The sequence below is a fragment of the Macaca thibetana genome, chromosome 5 (genome assembly GCF_024542745.1).
Source record: "Macaca thibetana thibetana isolate TM-01 chromosome 5, ASM2454274v1, whole genome shotgun sequence".
NCBI classification, from domain to species: Eukaryota; Metazoa; Chordata; class Mammalia; order Primates; family Cercopithecidae; genus Macaca; species Macaca thibetana.
Window position 1 is genome coordinate 25,478,947 of NC_065582.1, and position 19,459 is coordinate 25,498,405.

Consider the following 19,459-nt stretch of genomic DNA (forward strand, 5'->3'; position numbering starts at 1 on the left):
GGCTCTTCATCCCCGGCCCCATCCCCACTGCGCCCACCCAGCCCACATACACCCTCGGAGCCACCTTTCCGCAGACTACCCCTCTGTCCTGTCCTTGACTCCAGTTAACCTGGAGATGCTAGTTCTGGGAACTCCTAGAGGCTCTGCTGCCGCCTCCGCCTGCTCTGCGTTCCCCGCGTGAGCGCTGGATTATTCCAGTCTTTGAGCATGGCAGATTTCCACCGGATGACATCATGGGAGCCCAGTGAATGCCGGCTCAGAGAGGGGGACGGAGAAGGGGAGGGGGAGCAGAGGAGGGGAGAGCACTGGGGAGCGGAGCCAGAGCCGGGCTGCCTGCCACCCGGCTGCTCGTCCGCTAGCTGGGGAGGAGCGCTCCACCCGCATCTGACAAAGGATGGGAGAAAGCCCGCGCCCCGGGATGCCGGCCGCGCGCAGCCTGGCGGCCGCCTGAGCCACTTCGCCCTCCGCCGGTAAGTGACTGAAAACATCATTCATTCAATCAGCCTTACTGGGAGTCCCCTCTCTCCGGTTGGTAGTCCTGGGCGGCTTGTCCCTGACCCCGAGCGGGGCTTGGCACAGCATCAGCCCCGGAGGGCAGGCAGCAGGTGCTTTTGCCTGGTGGGTCCACTGGGGAGCGTGGTTGGGGGTTCGCGGCGGGTGCTGCCACCCAACCTGCTGGCGGCGGGCTAGCCCGATAGGCGCCTCTCTGGTGAGTAGAGGCGGGGGGTATTGCTACTATTGGCCCCCAGCGCCCGTTCTGCGCGCGCGCCGTTTCTGGCGGATCCCCAGTGCGTTGCGCGCTGTTTACACCGGCGTGGTACTAGTCACCCAGCCGCACCCCTCGCAAAGCGCGGAATCGATGACAGCCACTTCACAGGCTCACGCGCTCCCAGGGTGGGCTTGAAGGGGACAGGGACAGATTACCAAAGGAGAGCGCTCACTACGGAAGACACAGGGCAGCCTTTGTCTTGGGTTTAGCGCTGATGCGCTCAACCCTGAGTCAGGTTGACTGCAACTGTTGGGTCCGATTCTGGTTCCCTGCAACCGCCCTCCTGGGCGAGGGATGTCATTGTGTTCCTGCGGCCAGCGGGACTGAGAGCTGGGACTTAAGACGCCAGGAGGGTCCTGCGCTCACGGGTGAGTGTCGCAGTTATCCAGGTGCCGAGGGAGCTTCTGGAGCTCCAGGAAGTGGAGTGGCCAGTCGAGGCTGAGAGACGACCAAGTTTTATCCCCAAGTGGTTTGAGGGAAATGGCAAAGTTAGGGAGACTCATTCTCGCTCTTTTCTCTGGTTTCTGAAGTGCTGAATTTGGAGATTTGTGACAGGTGGATGGAGTCAGAGGCATGGCCAATATGTAGTTAGAGAGCCTCACGTTTTCCTGGCAATTCTTTTTGTTATTCAGTAGTTCCAGAAAGGATTTGCTGCTAAACATTTTTGAGGTCAGAATGTTTTCTATTATAGAGCTCTGTAGGTTTAACGAAAAAAGATTCTGAACCTGCTCAGGTACCTTAGTTTAGAGTTGTCTCGCCTATAAGTGCTATATAGTCAACATGCCAACACCCACCCCCCTGGCTTTTTGCTTGGCGGACACACGTTTTATTGATGAATTCCTTGTTTAGGAGGTTCAATTTTCAGATCACAAGGAAGCGGTGGTACCTATCAGAACATCTGTTTCTAATGTCAATGTGTTTACAGAAGAAATATCTTGTGAAAAAGAAGGAAAGAAGCAAAAGTTGGCTACTTTGGGTTTCAGTTCCTTTCTTTTTTTTTTTTTGCCATCCACTACAATCGAAAATATTAAAACTTTCGATAGTCATTTTGTATTTATGAGTTTAATGTATATTAAATGTAAATAATCCTTGAACATTAAGGAGATTCTTGGTATACAAGTTTGGTATCCCAGCATCTAACATAATGCTATGGCATAAGAAAGTAACAATCACAATTACAATTCAAAGAGTTATTTTATTTTTCTTGAAAGAGGCTAATTTTTTTTCAGATGGTCTTTTTTTTTTCTTTAAAGATAGATGATTCTAATGAAGCTTTTCTAAAACAGGATTAAAATAATTTTTCTCAGAGATTGCTCTTTTGATAAAGTTTGAGTCTTTTCAGAACAGATATGATAGAAAATTATTGGAATAATCAATGTGGTGGAAGTAAAAAAGAAACTGGGTGAGATAATACAGGGAGGCTTTACTAAATATGAATGGTGGGACTATCAGAAGGTGCTGTGTCAGTTTTGATTTTGGAAAAGCTCATTGTAGCTTTTACATGCTTGTCTCTCCTGGGAAGTGCATAATTATATGGCTGATTATGCCACGCTATGTTGAGAGACCAATGTTATGAGCAAAGAGCTTGTTTTAATCTAGGACTTATGGGGTTGTCAGCAACGTTTTCTTCTGTGATACAGAATTTTTTATTTCATTGTTTCTTGACTAATTGTCACAATAGGCTCCACCTGCTTTATCCAACGTCTTCTTTCTAACTTTGTTATACCATGTTTTTATAATAAAGTGTATGGGGTTTTACTTTAAGGTTCTTAGGGAACCTGTTGCTCATGTTGACTACTTTCCTCAAGTATTGGAATAGCAAAAGCTCTTTGTGAAATAGACTTGTGAACGTACGAGCTTCTGACGTGCTTACATGATGGGGTGTACGCTACATAGAAATCTACATTTACATACAATATGTGTATAACTCTCATCGGGTAGTCAGCTGGCAATGATCAACAAGAGGTACCGTGGTGTTTGGCTCATGGTTTTTGGCAAATGATATTACCTTTAGTGGTTAAGATGTTTTACCTCCTTTACATAGTAAATAAAAATGTACATTGAGGAGAACAGATTATATTTTATATATGAAATCTTTAATTTTATTTCAAAAATATTTTATCCAAGAAGGTCAAAAGACACAGATTCTTCACTGCACATTCCACTAGAATACTGAGAAAAGTTCTCAGAATGTATAAGCATATTATAAATAGATATAATTTGATTGATAGCCAGTATAATATTATTTTTAAAACCACATGAAGTAAAATAGTGTCCTTGAACTAGAGAGTATTCTTCTAATGTTCTCTAATGTATTTCACAAATACTTTGCCTATTTTGTTGCACAAGGGCTCTTAACTGGGCAAGGTGAGAAAGAGGAGGAAGTTGCATTATAGGACAAAAATAAAGCCATTGCACAAAGCCCAGGGCAGGCAGTAGTGATGTTCCAAGGTCACCGAAAAAAACGTGATGTCAGGACACTGGGAAGTATCCATGGAAATATCCTGTGTGAAGAATAAGTTTATGCTATTTGATGACCTCTTGCTTTCATTGTTCCAGTTACGTGATTTAACAGATACTTTAGGACCTCTATGATAGAGCAAAACTTCCTTTACCCTCCTTGAGGCAAAATTGTGTCTTGAACTCAATCAGGACGTTGTCTTCTGGGCTTTTTCATGGTGTAATTCAAATTGTTGCTTAAGGATGTTTTATGGATCACAAAACATTGTTGCTTTCACTTTCCTGTAGGCCTTCAATATGGAAATTGGTCAGTAAAACCTTGGCTGAAAGGTTTTTGCATCCTAACTTTTTCTGGAAATACAACAGTGAAAGTCAACGGTTATAGTGTTGCTGAAAATATTTAGGAGCGTGATGATCTAATATTTAGAGGGTTAAAATAATGCTGTTAATGTAGTTTTAAAAATAAAATTTAAAAAACTGAGACATTCTCTGAAGCCACGATTATCCCTTTGCTATATATTGGGTTCATTTTGCAATTTATGACTTCCCTATGATACTATTAATTCATTTCTACCTCCTAGTGTTTCAGGATGAACAGTGGTAGGAAATACATGTTCTACTTTTGACTTTGTCTTGTACTTGAGGACAAGGGTCAGAGTCTGTAAACATTAGTTTCATTTTACATAAAATAAAGATGACAATATCTGCCTTGCCTTTCTCATGAGGGACAGTGCATAGCAAATGAACTAGTGTACAAAAATGATTTGGAAAATATAGGAGGAACTGTCTGACAAATATTATGTATTAGTGAACTTAATCACTTTTAAATTTCTAATTAGTTTCAGTTAAAGAAGTAAATTGATAGAGGCGAATCTAATATGTGATTTCTGTTTTATTAGGTTGTTGCAAAAGTAATTGTGGTTTTAGCATATCTGGTATGTTAAATTTGTGGCATTTTTGCCAATTCATTCGTTATAATTTATTCATAAAAATTATGAAGTTAGTGGTTATGTATTTTTATTGAAAGCGTGCTGGCAACAAATTCACTCATTTTTTGTATGTCTGAAAATATTTTTAAATAGGTGTAATTTTTAAAGCTGAGTATAGCATTTTTGTTTGGCAGTTTTTTTTTTTCCAACACGCTATTTTTATTTATTTATTTTTGAGACAGAGCCTCACTCTGTTACCCAGGTTGGAGTGCAGTGGCACAATCACTGCTCACTGAAACCTCTGCCTCGCAGGCTCAAGTGGTTCTCGTTCCTCAGCCTCCTGACTAGCACCCATGCCTGGCTAATTTTTGTATTTTGAGCATAGATGGGGTTTCGCCATGTTGGCCAAGCTGGTCTCAAACTCCTGGACTCAAGCAATCTGCCCGCTTCAGCCTCCCAAAGTGCTGAGATTACAGGCATAAGCCACTGTGCCCAGCCAACATTTGTTATTCTTTTGACTTCTCACTTCCATCAAACCTGTCAGTCGTATTGTTGCTATGAGGGTAAATGTGTCTTTGTCTCTGGGTGATTTTATGATTTTTCATTTGCCATGATTTTCTTTAGTTTTCTATGATATTGCTAGGTATAGGTTTTTTTGATTTATCCTCCTTCATGTTTTCAGAGCTTCTTGAATTTGTGGATTGTTATCTTTCATCAGGTGAAATTTATTGGTGAATTCTTGACTATTATTTTCTCATATATAGCTCTACTTCACTGTGTCTGTTTTCTTTTCCTGAGATCTGAGTTACATGTTTAATAGATGATTTCCCTGTACCCAACATGCCCCCTGTACTTGTTTTACTATTTTCTACTTTTTTTCTCTCTGTGCTTGTTTGAGTATTCTTTTGATCTTCTCTTCAGTTTACTAACCTTCTTCTACACTATGCCTATTATACTGCCAAGCTCATCCACAGGTTATTACTGTAATTATTTTTTTTAATTTCCAAGTGTACATTTGATTTTTTCTATAGATTCCAATTTATCTGTTTTCTCCATCTTTTCTTCTATGACTTTGAGCATATTAAACTTATTCTAAGATTAAAGTCTGTTAATGTCAACTGTATTGCTGTAAGCCTCTTTTCAGCATATCTTTACTCTTAATTTTAGTTATTGTATGTAAAAATTATAAAGACTCGGCCAGGTGCAGTGGCTCTTGCCTGTAATCCCAGCACTTTGGGAGGCCAAGGTGGGTGGATCACCTGAGGTCAGGAGTTCGAGACCAGCCTGGCCAACATGGTGAAAACCCATCTCTACTAAAAATACAAAAAATTAGCCGGGTGTGGTGGCGGGCACCTGTAATCCCAGCTACTTGGGAGACTGAGGCAGGAGAATCACTAGAACCTGGGAGGCAGAGGTTGCAGCGAGCTAAGATCATGCCACGGCACTCCAGCCTGGTCGACAGAGTGAGACTCTGTCTCAAAAAAGAAAAAAAAAACTTATAAAGGCTCCAGATGATCTATACATCTCCAAAAAAGTGTCAACATTTCCTCTGCTAGACAGAGACGATGGGTGGTAGCCAATAGTTGTAATCCACCCAGTGACTGAGCTAAGTCGTGAGTTGTTAGATTTCTGGGCTCCCAGATGCCAAGGCGTAGATGTCTTAAACCTCTACTGGTGCATTCACAGGCCCTCAACACAAGGCAGGACAAGATTCCTGAGAATCCTGCTCTTCTTTCCAGAAGCTTCCTTCTCAGTGTCTTGGCCTCCACACATATGTGTAACTTCAGGCTTTAGTAAATCTCATGTAGGTAAAATCAAGTATGTGTCAATCTGAGTGCTACACCTTTTATTTCTCACTGGGCTCTTGGCCCCTCATATCTAATTTTGTCTCTCCAGCCCCTCAAGACTGCCAAAATCTCTGCTAGATTCTTTGTCTCACATCGGTGGTCCTCTGCTCAGGCAAAGCCTATATTCTTAGTCTCTCACTGTCTTTCCAGATTGGCAGTTGCCCCCACCTCTTCATCCCGGGGGGGAAAAACACATTCTGAAAAGTCACCTTACATCTTTGGTACCTCTACCATCTGGAATCTTGAAGCTTCTAGTCTTGACCTCTTCTGAAGCTCTCCACCAGGTTTTATCAGAATTTTGTCCTTATATCTGGCATTTCTAGTTATTGTTGACCAAAATCATCAGCTGAAATGGGTAATTATTTTTAACTGATAATAAGCATAGATGTACAGGGATCAAAGATCATTTCTTGGTGGTAAAATTGGAGTCAGTAGTCCCATCCCACAGCTTCCTAGGTAATACAGCTAACTCCAAACATATTTTTAAAAGTGATATAAAAAGAAGCCAGATTCTGTTAAACAGCTATTAATATACTATGTGCCATTTTATATTCAGACGGTTTGTCTATGTTTTAAATTTTGAGGTAAATCTTTAAGACCAGTGATTGAAATAGCCAATAGATTCAAGTTATTGGTAACTCAACATAAGAAATTGGTAAAACTTTTGTTTCTTTTAGGACTAATACACACCCAAAAGTACAGACACAGACACGTGTGTATATATATGTGTGTGTGTGTGTGTATGAAAAAGTAAGGCTCCTTTCTGAACACAAGAACTCCGTGGTTAATGAGTCATTCTAACTTACAAATAAGCACTACATTTATGGAGTGAAAAATGTGTGAAGTCTGGAATCTCCCTCTTCTTAGAAACAACTGTCCTATTTTCCCAACTGTTGCTCTGAAAAGCAACTGATACAGACTGATTTCTTGTGATATACAGATAATAGTGTTAACAAGCTAGTACTATGTTGATCTTTTTCTTATCGGTATATGGATAAAACTCAGAATGTATTTCTAGACCAGTTCACGGAAATATAGTTAATTCAAGTTATACCGGAAGTAGATTGTTAGAGATATATGATTTAAATTAACTGTGCTTTGTGGATTGACCTAGAATTTTTGTTAAGTCTGCCTAGTGATGGATGGATACTAATGTTGAACTATTATATGTAATGTTATTTTTGAGTGAATTGTATATTCCAGGTAACATATTCCAGATAACATATTCCAGAAATCACTGACTATTTGGGACACAATGATTGGAAGTCGGAGAATGCCTGAAATAGATTCTTCTGCCTGCCTTCAATTCAGTGTCCTGAGGCACATTAGGAGATAAATGGAAGCTTGGTGAGAGTGATAAATTAGGTATTGACACTGAGGCTCATTGTTTGGGGCTGACTGTGGTGAGCAGTGATCTGATTCTCATGAAGTATATCACATGCTTTTTGGGCCCTGCCGGATGTCCTGTCAGCCTCACATCTGCTTCTGGCTCTGGCTCGGGCAATCATTGTAGGCAGCCTTTGACTCAGTTGTGCCATTTCCCATCTGAAGCTTGCGCTGAGTATCTTTCATTTTCTTCTCTGTGACTTTACTGGCATATCATATCTTTCCCCCTGCTTCTGACCATGGTCCATGCAGCCTGGAAATGAGGAGGAGCTAACACCACCGTGGAGCCTCGCAGTCAGTGGGAATGGGTGGAGAGTTCCGAGATGCACTCTGTAGCTCCTCATAAGGTCCAGGTGAGAAGGAGCCTCAACCGGCCATGAAGTGACCCAACTGCATGCACCTGTATTAGCCTTTACTCTCTCCCTGGTTCACTTTACCCAGTGTCTCACTCCTAATTTCCGGATCACCTTGTATTATTTGTGCATAATTTTTTAGTTCAGACTCTGCTTTTGAAGAGAGCCTGGCCTAAGATTTATGACTTTCCTTCTCTAGAGAAAAATGAATAAGAGAAAGAAGAAGAAGCAGGACTAAATCATAAGCTACATCCATTACAATGAGAGAAAATAAGAAAGAAGACAAAATATGTATTTTCAGAGGTATTTTATTTACAAATCTGTCATCTTTCAGGTCACAAGTGAGACCATTTAAATAATTTCTCTAGTAACTATGAGGTCATCTGTTGACATAATGATTAATTTCCATCTCTTCCTTCTTCCTTTTTTACTGTCCTTTAATATGTATTTATTGGCAGTCCACTCTATGCTCAACACTCAGCTAGGTCCTGGTAATGTAATGATGAGTGAAAAATGTGGCATGATTCCTGCCTCTTTGGAGCTTTTTATTTCTACGAAATTAATTAAATACTCACACAAGCCAGTGCACATACGCCAAAGTGAGTATAATGAAGGCCAGATGCACAGTAATGGGGAAGCCTATTAGAGGGGAGTTTGACTCAACCAGGGAGGTCTGGATAAACCTCCTTGAGGAAGCGACAATTTAGCTGACATCTGAAGGAAGGAAGAGTTAATTAGGTGGAGAGAAAAGATAAAAGGGATAAATGAAGTGTGTTCAAGCTCCTATTGTTGGGGGAAGCGTGAAAGACTCACAGTCAGAGAGAGTGTGAAGTGGGCTGAAGAGATCTACCAAACATAAGGAACTGTCACAAAATATTTTCCATATTAAGGAATGAATTGTGCAGGTGTGTGCGCGTGTGTATGTGCATGCAGTAGGGGAGAAGTAAAAAGGTGCTAACAAATACAGACCATCTACTGGCAAAAAAGAAATGTTTGAATCTGCGAAGAATGCTGTATCAAATATGCAGCCTAGCAAATATTAAGAGTTATGAACATTTGAATCAAATAAAATTTGTAGGAATTATCATTTAAAGTTAGAGAACTTCTAAAGAAATAGAGTTGAAAGAAAGGAGAATGAGCTATTTATTTATTTATTGCTCACTGTATTTGTTCTAGCTCATGGTGATGATACTTTGACTACCTCCAAAGTTTTTAAGTTCCATATAACTAAGTAGTTTTTAAATAGTTATAACATTTATATATTTTTGCTAGTTATCTATTGATTTTTAGAGTGGCAGAATTATGGGTAGATTTTTTCTTTTAAAAGTATAACATTTCAATTAAAATTTTCCTCAAGATTTATTTTAATAGTGTAACACACAAAGGTCTTTATGTTACTTAGATGTTACTGAAGCATGGCCCATAGTCACATTTAATTATTCATTCTGGAATCAGCTTTTGTATTTAGGTTTTTAATGAAGTTAAATTGCCTCTATACTCACATGAGTTTGGATTTTGGTTCTGCTAATTTCTCCCAAATTTGAAATTCAATCAATTAGAGACAAATTATTTTCCACTTAGAGCTCTATTTCCTTTAATATTCCTTAGCAATTTTTTTTACATGGAACCCAAAGTCATGTCCCAGGCACCCTGTGAAATGACCCTTTAATATTTAGCATAATGTATATAATAAGTCCTTGCCAGCTACCTTTCCTTTTAGTAAGATAACTTAGTTTATTTATAGCTTACCTTTAAACTTAATCTTTTATGAAATCTTTTAACCTCATGAGTAAGTCTTATTTTAGAAACCTTTACTAAATAAATGGACAAACAAGTATTTATTAAGTAACTACCACATGAAAGAAAGATTCTGTGCCATGAACAATGGCAGAGAATTAAAGAGATGGGGGAACAATTTGACAGATTATTAAGATATTAAGTGACAAGTATAAATAAAAAAGTCTGAGACTTTTTGGCTTGTTCCTTATGACACTCATTGTAGAGAAGATGAGTCTTCAGAAGTGATAATAGATGCTATTTCTATAGCTTTTGTTATGAGGATGAGCCATAGTTGTCAATGTTCAGAAATTGTTAAAAATGATGCAGAAGGCTTTAATTTTTTTAAACATACATTACCCAGTAATGTCAAAAATAAAGGAAATGTTTATTTTACAAATAGGAAGAATTTTCAACTGTTAATAGTTGTCATAGGACTATAGTTAGCTTTTTGTCCTGCTTTTTTTAATTTCCCCAAGACTTTTAATAACAATAAGACTGAATTATTATCATAATAATTTAAATAATTATTAAATTGAAAGATGAAATTAAAGCAAAACTTAAAAATGTTGACTTCTGTTAAATCTAATTAGTTTTCTTGTGAATTTAAAAAATAGTTTTCTGAGTATATATTTATTTATAATAAAAAATTATATGTAGAGGAAAAAATGATGTGAAAATAATCCTCAGTTTCATGCTAATTTATATTCTGTGGCAACACACCTAATGTGAAAATTTATTTGAAAAATTTCCCTCAAAACAGTGTAAGAGAGAACATATGCTGATAAATTGTTTTAAAGAAATTGTTGATTATCAACTATTAGAACTAAATTCTTTTTATAAACAACACAGAGAACAGTTTCATGGTTCATATAGCTAAATTTTACTTTTGTGTGTTTTCATGGTGATGAATGAGTAATCTACATTTTTACCTCCCATTTTTTTCGTGGTGGGAACAGTTCAGCAGATTATGGGCTGTGAACTGACAAGCTACTCCTTCTCTCTTGGGCTCCTATTTATTTAGCAGTGAGTGTGGTGTAATCACCACATGGCTACTGGGAGATGCATGCCTTTAGAGACAGAATATTTTTATGGTGGATCTTTCTGGATTCCAGAAAATTATCATAATTTCCTTAGGAATTTTTTTTGTTATATAAAATTTTTGGGCCTGGCATGGTGGCTCACGCCTGTAATCCTAGTGCTTTGGGAGGCGAAGCAGGCAGGTCACCAGAGGCCAGGCCAACATGGTGAAACCCCATCTCTACTAAAAATACAAAAATTAGCTGGGCATGGTGGTGCACACCTTTAATCCCAGCTACTGGGGAGGCTGAGGCAGGAGAATCGCTTGAACCTGGGAGGTGGAGGTTGCAGTGAGCCAAGATGGCACCACTGTACTCTAGCCTGGGTTAGAGTGAGACTCGTCTCAAACAAACAAACAAACAAAAAACCAAAAAAAAAAAAAAAAAAAAACAAAAACCAAAACCACCGAAAACAAAACAACACAAAAACAAATAAAGCGGTTTTGCACATTAATTTTTAATGGGAAGATTCAGTTTCTCTGTTGGAAGAATGAGAGAGAAGTGATAGTTGGAGAAGCTCAAACTCCACGCCACATTCAGCTGTGTTGAAATCTCCACTCAGTAGTGAGATGACACTGGTTGAATTGCTTAACCTGTTACAATGTCGGTTTCCTTATCTGCAAAATGCAGATAATAGTATTTTCTCAGTAGCAAGGTTGTTTTGAGGATTAAAGGTAGTAAGAAAATTCCCTAATAAATAGTAAGTAATGGGTTCATACCATCATTAAAGCAAATATACATATTCTTTAAATTCTCAGGCATGGTTTCATTTTTGTAAGATATATGCTATACATTTTAAGATTTTAGTTATCTTGCTACTTTTTAGACATGAAGGAAATGTAGAGTTTTATTTAGTTATCTTGTTACTTTTTAGACACGAAGGAAACGCGAAGATTTATTTGCTTAAGAAACTAAGGAAAGGTGGCCACCACTACCACTGCTACCAACCGAATAAATAAATAAATGAATCAATTAATGAATAAATAATATTAATGACTAGTATCATTTTGTAGTGAGTGTTTTATTTTTCCTTTTTCTCTTCCTATATTTTTAAAATTTTCAGTACTGAGATCCTATCACTTTAATAATGGTAATATAAAGGAAACTTTATTTCAAAAATAAGTTAATTGTATAATTATTTGTTTATGAATCATGTACAACACAAACATTCACTCTGATAGCTGAGGGTGTTTTTATCATATTATAGTAGGATAATAAACACAACACAGGATAAAATAACAAAATGTGGATTTTTTTCAATGGTTTATAGCTGTAAAACTGAGGTAAAATATGTTTATTATAAAAAATTAAATATAGAAATCTTAAGACTGAAAAGTGAATGTTCCCCTTCCATTCTCTCCCAATTAAAGAATATTGATTTATTTCCAGAGATTTATCCAAAATATATATTTATGCTAATATATATTAGATTATAACATTTCAATAAATATGTAATATGCTGTGTGTTAACTTTTTGGAGTCTCTGTTGTCTTTTTCACGTCAATACAGTCTACTTACTGTGCAGTATTACATTTCTGGAGGTGATCAGCAATTTATTTCTAGAAAAACTTTTTGTATGTAGCCCCAAAGAGACATGTATTTATGGCAATGCCATTCGCATTAATTTAAAGATTCTAGATAATCATTAATTATGATATTTTGATGCAATTGAATACTATACAGAAGTTAAAATGAACTAAAATTCACATGTCAACATTGATCATCATTTGAGTGAAATATAATTATAATTTCTTTTTTTAAATTTATTTTTCTTGAGAAAGGGCCTGCCTCTGTCACCCAGGCTGGAATGCCATGGTGCCATCACTGGCAGCCTCGACCTCCTGGCTCAAGTGATTCTCCTGGCACAGCCTCCAGGAGGAGGCTTTAAAATATAATTTGAGCAAAAAAAGTTACAAAGGATAATTGTAATGTATAAATGATACATCACTTTTACAAATATTATAAACAAAAAGTAATTCTCTAAATTAGTTATAGGTACTTAAATAAGAATCAAATTGTGAAAATGTTGTAGTGGTATTAAGAGAGCAGTTTCTATCTTCAGCAAATCTTTACAGATCTGTCTATCTTTCCATATTGGTTATAGCAATTTACATGTCCATCAGTAATGTATAACATATTATCAGATTTTTGGTTTTCCATGCATATATTTAAATGTCTTATTGATTTTTTCACTTATTGGTGCTATTGAGCATCTTTTCATGTGTATAAGACTTCACTTAAATCTTCTCTTTTGCAGATTGTCTTAAATTTTGTTAATTTTTCCTCATTGGTTTGAATTTTTAAAATGAATTTTTAAGATTTTTTTTTGTCTACTCTAAGTACCAACTTTTTGTCATTTACATGCATTGAAATATTTTCTTGCATTCTGTCCCTTGTTTTTAAGTTATGTTACTATGTGTTTTTGTATAGAGATTTTGAAATTTTATTATGTTCAGCTTTATCATTCTTTTCCTTTCCAAATTTAGTATTTCTTGTTTAAGTAGTCTTTTCTTACTTAGAGATTGTAAAAATCTTCACTCAGTTTTCTACTAAAGCTTTAACATGTTTAGCATTATGGTCTTTGGCCCAGTCGGATTTCATTTTTGTGGTTGTTTTGGAAATAGGGAGTAACCTATCCCCCCACCACAAAATGTACAGCCAACTGTTCCAGTTTAATTTTTCCTACTGATTTGTGAGGCTAACTCTGGCATATCTAGGTGCCATATATTTATATCTGTTCTTGGTTCTCTATTATGTTCCATTGATTTGTCTAATCCTTTTCCAATTTAATACTTGATTCTTCAATCTTTTTAACATTATACACCAACTTTATTAAGATGAATTCTCCTCATTCTCACTTTTTAAAATTTTCTTGGCTGTTCTCACAAACTTTGCCATTTTTTCTTAGAGTCTGCTTTTTATATTTATATTTATATTATTTATTTATTTATTAATTTTTGAGATGGAGTCTCACACTGTCACCCAGGCTACAGGGTAGTGGCAAGATCTCTGCTCAATGCAACCTCCACCTCCTGGGCTCAAGAGAGTCTCCTGTGTCAGTCTCCCAAGTAGCTGGGACTACAGGGGCACGCTATCACGCCTGACTAATTTTGTATTTTAGTAAAGACCGAGTTTTGCCACGATGGCCAAGCTGGTCTCCAACTCCTGACCTCAGGTGGTCTGCTCGCCTCAGCTTCCCAAAGTGCTGGGATTGCAGGCATGAGCCACTGTGCCCAGCCAGAATTTGCTTTTTAAATTCCATGAAGTAGTCTATGTGATCGATATTCTTTCATTGCTTATTTAGAGCCTTTCTCCATGGAGCTGCAACTCCTGTACTTCTTTGGCTTCTAACTTCTAGTTGGATTTGGCTAATGTGAGACACTACCAGGAGACTGTGGTGAGAGAGAATGGTAAGGGAATTCATTCCTCTGGTCCCTCGCTGCCTCTTAGCAGGTGTAGAAGTGAATGCATACGATGATGGCCATGGCTCCTCTATTTCAAAGTTCCAGTTCAATTTAGATTTCCATAATACTGTTTCTTCCCTTTCCCCCAGCAGGCCTGAGAGGTTGTGGTAGTTGTAGTAGGGGTGGTAGACATAATTACTTTCTTCTTTTCACCCTGACCACATTTCTGTCTTAGTCCCTTTGGATGTGACATCTCTTTCCTCCAAGGCTTCTGACATATACTCTGTTGAGACTGGAAGGAATTAGGTTTATTATTCAATTTGAGACAGCTGTCATTTTTATGATAGAAGTTTCCTGTCCATATATTTGTTACATAACTCCATTTATCTAACTCTTCTTGAATGTGCTGCAATGATGATGTAATTAATGTCTTCTGCGAAAATCTTGCTTAGGTTTTTGAGATTTATTCCCAGGATTATTATTGTTTTTGTTGTAATTATGAATAAAATATTTAAAAAGATACATGTTCTAAATGTTTATTGGTGATGCATATTGATTTTTACATCTTGATTTTTCATCCAGCAACCTTACTAAACTATTTGATTTCTTCTCACAGTTTGCTTTTGAGGTTCTATTGTATAGGCTAGATAGATAATCATGTTGTGTGTGTATAACATTTAGAACTTACTTTTTGAAAGACATGCTTTAAATGGGGTAGTTTATTTAATCTTCAAATCAATCTTATGGTAGAGGTACTATTATAGTACATAAGTACATTAGAGAACATTAGTACTTTATAGGTACCTTATAGTACATAAGTATGTATGTAAGTACATATATTAGTATATAAGTACATATGTACATATGTATATATGTACTTTTTTTTGAAGAAGGGTTCCCAGAGGTTCAGTGATTATAGCAACTTGATAAAGGCAATACAGCATGCAGTTGGCAGTTATTACTATTTCATATACTATATAAGAAAATCTAACCACAGAAATATGAACCAATCTGACGAAAACCATAGAGTTAGTAAGTGGCAGGTGCAGGATTGGAACTCGCGTGTTCACTTTGATGCTCTTGAAATCATGGTGTCCAATTTTGAAATTGTCTTATCTTTTGAAATCTTATGCCTATTTTTCTGTCCATAGCACAGTAGTGGGAACTCATATACAAAGTTGTAGTAAAGGGATTAATGTAGACACAGAGAACCACCCAATCCCCCTTCAAGGATTGTTGCCCAGCTGAAGGGAATGCTTTCAGTGGGAAGGTTCTGGCTGTGAGCCTCTCTGGGTCTGTCTCAGAGCCAAGAGTCACCTAGACCCTGGTTAAACCACCCCCCTCATCCCTGGAGCAGCCCACTTACCTCAGAGAGAGGGAGCTGATATAAACGTTCAGTCATGGACCCTTGCTCTGGATGGATGGAATGAGACTTTGCTAGCCTGCAGCACAGTTCAGCTTCTCCTGCTGTCCAGTCAGAACTCCTGTGCGTTCTAAAGTGTCCGTGTCTAACAGACATTTTGTACCATGACTGTTCACAGCATCTGCTTGTAGTGACCCCAACCTGCAGTAAGGTTGCAAGGTTGGTATCATAGCCTTTTCCTTGGTTTAAAGTAAACAACTTCTAATATTTCACAATTTAAATAGGTTTCTTTTTCTCCTTACTGTGGAAGTCATATTTATTTTCTTGTGAGCTGATGTTCAAGTGTTACGAATATAATTTTTTAGCTTCTAATCTGTTCATATGGTGAATTTCTAATAATAAACAGTCTCTGCATATTTAGGATAAATCCTGGTTGGTCATTATGTGCACACATTGCTGAATTTGGTTTGAAATGTATTTTTTAGGATTGTTATAGCTGTATCAAGAAATGAAATCTCGTATTTTTCCTTTTTTGTGTTGTCTAGCTTTGATAATAAGGTTATATTAGCTATAAAAGTGAATTTTTCCACGGAAAAGCTTGTGTGATTGGAGAGATACTTTTTTCTTGAATGTTCAGCAACACGTGCCTATAAAACTTTCTAGTATTAGTGCATTTTAAGTTACTAATTCAAGATAATAATCATTATAAGTCTCCTGATGTTTTCTATTTATTTTGAATTATATTTTTATTATGTTTTTTAAGAAAATTATTTCATTTTTCATTTGTTCTTAAATTATTCCACATAATATATCTTTAGGTTTAAAAAAAATCTCGAATTCATCTAGAATTATGATATTATTTTTATTACCAAAGTTTTTTTCATCTAGGATTTGGCTATTTTTTAAACGTGTATAAGAAAAATCGGTTTTTTAAAGAAAACCATTTCTTTGTATTTTTTTTTCTAGTTCATTCACTGATTTTTTTCTGCTTTCTAATTTTTTGGGTTTAATCTTTTATTGTCTTTTTTTACTTTTTTTGGTGTTGAATTCTTAGCTCATTAACATTTTTATCTTTTCTGATGTGTACTTCAAGGGGTGTATTTTCACACTATATACTAATTTAGCTATGTTGTCAAATTTTGATATACATATAGTGTTTGAATATTGGACTTAAGAGATGATGGAGATACAAAAGATACTAAACAAAAGCAAAATGACTCTAAGAAGGTTAATTTACATCTTCCTGCACTGGACTCATGCAATTTCACAGGTGAATTTATTTAAAACTTTAAGAAAAGATAATGAAATTTCAATTTCAATTGTTTTAGAATACTGAAAAATAAAAACATTCTAATTTTTAAGAAATATGCATAATGTAAACACAAATGTTGTAGAAAAATAGAAAAAGAAAATAAAAGTAAAAAAGAAGGGGAAAAGGAAGAACTTTAAATCTAAGTCATTCCTACCAAGTGAATATTGGTGTCAAAATTCCGGAAAAAATATCAAGAAAAGGAATATGGAACTATATTAAAACAATAAAGTATAAAAATGAAGTTATTTCTTGGAATAACTTTCTAACTTTAGAAGACCTATTAATATATTTCATCCAATTAATATTTTAAGGGTATATATTACTAGATATTTTCAATAGATGTTAAAGTGATTTTTGATAATATACAAATGCATTTCTGATTTAAACACATTAGTAAAGCAATAGAAGGAATTTTCCTTAGCATGGATAAATACATATTTAACCTGATGCTTAGAGTAACAATTTCAGTATGCTGTCTGTATAAGATTAGGAATAATAGAAGACTCTCCATGATCACCATTACTATTTAGTATTTTTTCTGGAAGTGCCCGTTACAAGCTAAGAAAATGTAATAAGGAGAAATTTGGACATGAGTAGGCAAGTCTGTCAATATTTGAAATATGACTATACTTGTATGGTAGTAGTTTCTGTGAAAAAATTCCCTCTCTCTGGTGCTTGGGCCCTCTGAACACATGTCACTTTTGTAACAAGATTTTCTCCCTTTGGTAACTACACTGTACCTAAAAGAATGGAAGAAACTTAGGCCTTGTGTTATGAACTAAATGATGCAAATTTGCAATAATGCAGTGGTTTGAATTAAGGTAAAAATGCTATGAGGTTGGTACTTAGTAATGACATAAATAATGAGTAAATTATTTTGAATTAAACTGTTCTGAAACACTTAGAAATAAGAAAATTACCCTAATTTTTACTGTAAATGTAGGTAACAGGTACATATAAATAAACATGTATAAAACTTTTATAATAAAAAAGGTATAATATAAAAATTTAATATGCTGAAACATACTAAAATGCATATACAATAAATAAAATTATATAGCTCACTGGAAAAAATGAGGGAAAAATGCAACAGTTTTGTCAAAATGATAAAATTATGCTGATATTTTTCCTTTTTCAAAAAATATATTTAATATTGTTAAATCATATTTTCAACAAAATGCTTTAAAAATTATAGTATTTGTTGTATGTCTATGTAGAAGGGTCAGGGTCTTAACCTGCCAGTATAAGACAAGCCGCTGCCTCCTAGGAACTTGAATGTATGCAACACAGAAAAAGAAAATAATACAATATTAACTTATATTTATGTTATTCTTTAATTTTACAAAAGATTATATGCACGTACATTATTCAATTCAGTGATCACTACAGTCTTTTCTATGCTGGCCCTTCTCCTGGAGTATAAGCTTTATAAGAGCCAGGACTATCTGCATAGCCTAGCCACAATTCATTGCTATGTGTATGCCCATTGGTCTATTTATTGGAATGGACAAGCCCTATGAAATATGCAGTAGTATTATTTATATGCCCTTGAATGAGAAACTTATATTGGAAGGTTAATGATTTTGTCCCATTAAATATTGTCAGGATTTTAACACAACTTTTCTGATTTTATATTCATAGTTCCATTTATGATATCATCCTTTTTTTCTGGTAATAATTTGCCAAATTATTATAACAATAGAAAATACACAGAGAATCTTACAACTTCTTGTTCAAAACAAATGTATGCAACGTGTGTGTTTCAGAGGGGAGAGAGGTGATCAAAACTTTAGGATCCTGGGAAGGCATCATGATGAAGTGAAGGACAGGAGGAGGGGGAGATCAAGATTAGACGCCTTATATTTTTCTTCTCAAAGTCTTTCATAACGTTCATACAAAATAATATTAGAGTATATACTTGTTAATAGAAAGATTTTCCCTAGTTAATGAAACCTGTCAAAATGTGATGATTTGATGCACAAACTGAAATCAACAAACAGGAGTTCAAATCTAGTTCAACTTTTCATTAGCCTCTGACATTGGGAACATAGTTTAATTCTTCTAATCCTCAAATTTCTCATTGGTAAAGTATGAATGATAATATCTAAGTAAATAAGATTGCTATATTAAATAAACTAGTGCTTACAAAGGCCTTATACATAAGTGTTTAGTCATTGTTAACTGTTCTTATTATAGTTATCATTTATTTTCCTTCACATCTGTGCTAAATTTTGTTTTTCGGAGATTAGGTAGAAGCTTGGTTTTTCTTAACACAATCTACAGTTATGTTTATTTTCTGTTACCTTATGATTTTTCTCTGTCTTATGAAACAAGAAAGATCTAGCCAACACGTATCAATTTCTACTTAAGAAAGCAAAGTCTTGTTAATGCCAAATAAAATTTAAAACAGTCGAATGGAAGTAGAACGGAAATGATGCATCGTGAAAACCAATCTGAATCAAGCTTTTTTCACTAAATATTTGCATTTTTCTCTAATTCACTTTTTATATGAGTCCAGATAGATATTTCTCATGTGAGCATTTCTAAGGCATTTCTTTTTTTTAAGGTGCAATTATTTTATACATTTAGGAAGTATCAGTGATTGCATGCAGTCCAAGAATCTGTTACTCTATTCGTTGCAGGGAGTAACAAAGACATAGTAATCAACCTGGTTAACCGAATGTCAACTCGACTTCCTTTTTAATAATAATTCCATAATTATCAATTTTGAGGGATAAAAAATACCTTTCATATGTTCTAAATTTTGTGGTATGAATCTTC

General features: G+C 35.9%; 1 protein-coding gene across 2 annotated transcripts in view; it reads left to right on the forward strand.

The window, feature by feature from the left end:
- Window positions 1–272: 272 nt before the first annotated feature.
- The window catches only part of MARCHF1 (membrane associated ring-CH-type finger 1), an 828,885-nt gene continuing 809,698 nt past the window's right edge, over window positions 273–19,459 (forward strand). Inside the window, exon 1 of one of the 2 annotated variants that reach the window (XM_050791815.1) lies at window positions 273–1,137. The gene's annotated coding sequence lies outside the window, so the exon portion shown is untranslated. The remainder of the gene's footprint in view (window positions 1,138–19,459) is intronic. The other variant, XM_050791816.1, reaches the window with a different exon arrangement.